The sequence below is a fragment of the Protomyctophum bolini genome, assembly GCF_963924005.1.
Source record: "Protomyctophum bolini genome assembly, chromosome: 5".
In the NCBI taxonomy this organism is placed as follows: domain Eukaryota; kingdom Metazoa; phylum Chordata; class Actinopteri; order Myctophiformes; family Myctophidae; genus Protomyctophum; species Protomyctophum bolini.
This window is the reverse complement of record NC_137866.1, coordinates 28,563,828-28,570,014: the sequence shown is the minus strand read 5'-3', so window position 1 is coordinate 28,570,014 and position 6,187 is coordinate 28,563,828.

Below are 6,187 nucleotides of genomic sequence, written 5' to 3'. Positions count from 1 at the left end.
AAGTGATATTTGGTTATTAAAAGTCTTAAATATCTCGAGTTTCACCTTTTAAGAAAGCTTTTTGTTTAAGAATATCACTTATTTTCGTCCACCGTCCACCGTGCAAATGTTGCTACATTCATTTGTGTTGGGTTGTTTAACATATTATTTGTATTGTTATGCTACAGGTAATCGCCAATTGAGATATATAAATGAGATATTTTTTATCATATTCATATGCTGTAGCTTATTTATTTTGGGACTGCTCATTAAGCACCGTTCAGATCAAAGACTGTCTGTGAGATTAAACTGTTTTAGAAGGTTGTAGACTAGGGTCACACATGTTCTCCCCGTCCCAACATACTGCTATTCTTCTACTACATTCCTCCATTTTATGGAGGAATGTCACTTGGCTACGCAGCACAAACATTACGCCAAGTTCGGCCGACGGGCCCGGGCGGGGTATGTAAAGGTTTTAGCCAATCAGGGAATCATACACGATAAGCAGCGCCAAACGTGACGTGACGCTTGGCCCAATCCGTGAGGCCGACGGTTTGGGTTGGCAAATCAGGGAAGCCGATCCAAACCGTTTGTCTGTTCGGATTGCCATTCCACGGACGGGACACCTTGGGGTCTATGACAGTGGTTCCCAAACTGTTTCATGTCAAGGACAGCTGGGGACCCCCTGGAACTCCCTCAAGGACTCCTAAGGGGGTCTATGAGACTCACACGCTAAGGTTGGAGACGGTTCACGAGTTACACCTGCCAAAGAGGGACAGACAGACAGACAGACATTTGGCGAATGAATAGAACATAATATAAAAAAAATGGAATATATCCCGTATAGATTTACCGTATAGCTATAATCATGGTTTGCTGATGATGACGATGACAAAGAAGTACGCTGTTGCTATGAACTCTGCGTGTTGTTTAGAAGTGGACAGTCAAGCTTTAGAATATTGTTAACCATAAGGTTTTGGAGTCTGTCGCAGGTTTTTTCAACTGGGCGAGTTGCAAATCTTTGATCTGAACGTTGCTGTGATGTTTTTTATATCCACAGGTTCACTAAAACAGTGACATTGCCTTTTGGCTTTTAAGTAGAGATAATAAATATATTTATTAAGCCGAGGGCCCTTGAAACGGAGCAGGATACCTTGCTCGACCAATCAGAATTGAGTATTGAACGGCGCCGATTCAGTGTCAGTCTATCATTCCATATGCTGCTCTAATTTAAATGTATGCATAATCACAGACTCAGGTAGAATAGATAAAACTGTTTTTACATTAATTAATGTTGTATTATTATTATTATTATTATTAAACGGATATTAATGTGATGCATTTGAAATAAACCAGAAGATAAGTTTTAACATATTGAGTTGTACTGGTTGAGTACAGTACAGTATATGTATGGACTAGTCATCTGTATTATTATAAATGACATACAGTAAGCACCAATAAAATTTAAAAATAAACTATGCGTACAAATCATTCTGTTGTGTGTTTTACTGTAGGCCTAGACTAGAGAGTATCACACTGTTGAAGACACAACATCAAACTTCACACAAAGGTGTCTCCCCTGAGTCCTGACGTTGCATTGTTTAAAAAGCCTCCGGACTTCAAACTAGTTCATCCTTTCCTGGCTGTTCTCAGGCTGGCTTGGCTCCCACAGTGTCACTGCCTCTGGGTGCCCACCGCACCGCGGTGCCCTGCCTTGGCTCCCACAGTGTCACTGCCTCTGGGTGCCCGCCGCACCGTGGTGCCCTGCCTTGGCTCCCACAGTGTCACTGCCTCTGGGTGCCCACCGCACCGCGGTGCCCTGCCTTGGCTCCCACAGTGTCACTGCCTCTGGGTGCCCGCCGCACCGTGGTGCCCTGCCTTGGCTCCCATAGTGACACTGCCTCTGGGTGCCCACCGCACCGCGGTGCCCTGCCTTGGCTCCCACAGTGTCACTGCCTCTGGGTGCCCACCGCGGTGCCCTGCCTTGGCTCCCATAGTGTCACTGCCTCTAGGTGCCCACCGCACCGTGGTGCCCTGCCTTGGCTCCCACAGTGTCACTGCCTCTGGGTGCCCACCGCGGTGCCCTGCCTTGGCTCCCACAGTGTCACTGCCTCTGGGTGCCCACCACGGTGCCCTGCCTTGGCTCCCACAGTGTCACTGCCTCTGGGTGCCCACCGCGGTGCCCTGCCTTGGCTCCCATAGTGTCACTGCCTCTAGGTGCCCACCGCACCGCGGTGCCCTGCCTTGGCTCCCACAGTGTCACTGCCTCTGGGTGCCCACCGCGGTGCCCTGCCTTGGCTCCCACAGTGTCACTGCCTCTGGGTGCCCACCGCACCACGGTGCCCTGCCTTGGCTCCCACAGTGTCACTGCCTCTAGGTGCCCACTGCGGTGCCCTGCCTTGGCTCCCACAGTGTCACTGCCTCTGGGTGCCCACCGCGGTGCCCTGCCTTGGCTCCCATAGTGTCACTGCCTCTAGGTGCCCACCGCACCACGGTGCCCTGCCTTGGCTCCCACAGTGTCACTGCCTCTAGGTGCCCACCGCACCACGGTGCCCTGCCTTGGCTCCCACAGTGTCACTGCCTCTAGGTGCCCACCGCACCGCGGTGCCCTGCCTTGGCTCCCATAGTGTCACTGCCTCTAGGTGCCCACCGCACCACGGTGCCCTGCCTTGGCTCCCACAGTGTCACTGCCTCTAGGTGCCCACCGCACCGCGGTGCCCTGCCTTGGCTCTCACAGTGTCACTGCCTCTAGGTGCCCACCGCACCACGGTGCCCTGCCTTGGCTCCCACAGTGTCAGTGCCTCTGGGTGCCCGCCGCACCGTGGTGCCCTGCCTTGGCTCCCACAGTGTCACTGCCTCTGGGTGCCCGCTGCACCATGGTGCCCTGCCAGCCTCATCCTTCCCTCTCCGACCCTGTAGGACTTGTCCCTGTACAGTTCCACGTTCTGATGACGTCCTCCCATGTGACATTCATAGCATTCCTGTGTGTAGACACGCCCTCAGGGCATTGCTGTGCTGTGAGTGTCTCTGCCCCATGCAGCAGTACTGACTCCACTGTGAGGGTCCATACAGCAGTACTGACTCCACTGTGAGGGTCCATACAGCAGCACTGACTCCACTATGAGGGTCCATACAGCAGTACTGACTCCACTGTGAGAGTCCATACAGCAGCACTGACTCCACTATGAGGGTCCATACATACAGCAGCACTGACTGCACTGTAAGGGCCATACAGCAGTACTGACTCCTCTGTAGCCATGAACAGTCGGCAGCCTCCTGCGTTCTTCTCCCATATCAGATTTCCCCACTCTCCTCCTCGTCCCATGAAGGTGATTCTAAGGCATGTGCCCTCCGGACCCTTCAGCTCCTGTTCCGTTCTGTGGAAGCATTCCATTCCCAGATAGAGATACCTTTGAACTAGTACTCGACTACCTCTAACAGTGGTTCTCCAACCAGTGTTGTTTTTGGCGACTAAAGCTAAGACGATAAATGTTCGTCGACTACCTTTTTCCACTGACGAAAACTAAATGGAATGGAAACTAAATGAAAACTAAGCTATGATGACTAAAACTAAGAGTAAATATACTGACAATTCCGTCAACACATTAAAACTAGACTAAAATGTTAGGAAGGGACTAGTGGACAAGATATCCAGTTTAAGTCATTTTACACTTGGTTGCAAAACATTCCAGGTGACTAAAATGTGACTGAAACTGAATAAAAACTATTCAATAGACTATGACTAAAACTAAAATCTAACTTTGCTGCCAAAAAACAACACTGTCTCGAACTAAATAAACTTTTCTATCCACGACTCCACCTGAATTATATCAGCACATTTTGGCATATTAACGAACGGTATATGTAAATAAATATGTAACTATTTCCCCCCTAATATACAGTATGTCACGAGGACTGAAAATAACTTTTAAAATTGGCGTTTTTCCAAAAATAGTATAGATCTACAAGCTCACAACGTGATTTTTAAAAATAATTTAATCCAACAACTATAGGATATTTTCTTTTATTGAGGCCCCTGGCAACAAATCTGTTCAAATGGGGCTCTGTGGCTCAAAACCTCGTTTATACACCACAAGGCCTGAAGGGGTCAGTATAGCACACATTTAAATGCTTCTTCCACTGTGTCTATTATGTATGTCAGACACATCACACAAACACTGAAATGTATGTTGGATAAAATGAAATGCTGTAGTAAATGATACTACCCGTGAGGGTCCATTTTGTTCCATTTGTACACTCTCAGAGTTACAGACCCGTTATGGTCATTCAGGGCTTGCTCTTTGTGTTTCTCATAATATTATTGTCCTCTCATTTTGTATGTCCGTGGCCAAAATGGAATTTCTATTCCACACATGGTGTTGACCCCTGCCCTTGGCTAAATCCTTTGACCACATGACTGACACACTCTTTCTGACCAGTGATCTAATGTGCGATTTGGACTAATCCTGATTTCATTACAGTTTATTTCCCTAATTGACATTTCCACCGCCACATACTATAGCACGTTCTGTGGATTAAAAGCTCTCGTTTATAGACGTATTCGCTCAGTTCAAACGTTCCAAATTGCAGGTGTTGTTGCATCTGTCTGTTTTATGTTGTACTAAATTAACAGTGAAACCAAATTTGACTGCCATTGGATTTTTTGGTTGTTGTAATTTTTCATATGAAAGCAGGGAATCATAGCTTCAAATGTACATATTGGTTGTTCAGTTTGACCCACCAGTTTTTGAGATATAGCTTACAGTATAGAATTGAGAAAACAGGCTTGAAAGGTTCACTTCTGTAGACTCTAACATTTCACCTAGCTACATGCTTGTATTCATTTTTTTTAAATCCCATGACTTGAACTCCTGCTTCCTTCATGCATGAGTGTCCACCTGACAGGGGGGAGTTTCCCTGGTTGGACATAGCGCGTGGAAGGAACACGTTATTCCAACCAGTTCCTTTCAGGCGCCCTGGCTGGCCAGGGGGAGGCAGTTCAGAGACCAGGATTACTGCACATGTTTTTTGTGAGGGTACCTACCCTAGGCTAGGGGACACGGGGAGAACATGCAAACTCCACACAGAAAGGCCCTCTCGCCAACCCCCCCACCTAGCTACATGTTTAATTTAAGCATTTATTTCATATTTAGATTTCAACTCTGATATTTATTTAAGACAAGCTCTAGTATGTGAAGAGTCTGCCTGTGCTATTAACTCATTTTGGATAAAATATAAATAGATCTTTTTTTTTTTGCTCTGGTGAAATGCTGGAGGCTGCATGATGGCAGGCTCTCAGTCAAATCTGGACACTAATGGTTATTAGAGTTCTCAACAGGCCTGGAAATGTAAGGCCTTTAACTGAGCCCGGTCCGACTAATTAGCAATTAGCATACATTTTAGGCCCGACCCGGCCCTAAGACGTTGGGGTCGGCCGGGTATGGGCAGAATTTGAGAACTCTATCGTAAAAGTGAAACGCCAGTCAGCACCATCTTCATCTATCTAGAAATGCACCACGTCTGTCTCTGTGTGTACGACTCGAACAATCACGACTTCAAATTTGACACGCGTTCCAACTTCCACACCACCACAGAGTGCAGTGTCTGACTGTCCGGTGTGTGTGGAGTCCGTGTAGTAGCACAGTGTCCGACTGTCCGGTGTGTGTGTGTGTGGAGTCCGTGTAGTAGCACAGTGTCCGACTGTCCGGTGTGTGTGTGTGGAGTCCATGTAGTAGCACAGTGTTCGACTGTCCGGTGTGTGTGTGTGGAGTCCGTGTAGTAGCACAGTGTTCGACTGTCCGGTGTGTGTGTGTGGAGTCCGTGTAGTAGCACAGTGTCCGACTGTCCGGTGTGTGTGTGTGGAGTCCATGTAGTAGCACAGTGTTCGACTGTCCGGTGTGTGTGTGTGGAGTCCGTGTAGTAGCACAGTGTCCGACTGTCCGGTGTGTGTGTGTGTGTGGTGTCCGTGTAGTAGCACAGTGTTCGACTGTCTGGTGTGTGTGTGGAGTCCATGTAGTAGCACAGTGTTCGACTGTCTGGTGTGTGTGTGTGGAGTCCGTATAGTAGCAGTGTCCGACTGTCTGGTGTGTGTGTGTGGAGTCCGTATAGTAGCAGTGTCTGACTGTCTGGTGTGTGTGGAGTCCGTATAGTAGCAGTGTCTGACTGTCTGGTGTGTGTGTGTGGAGTCCGTATAGTCGCAGTGTCCGAC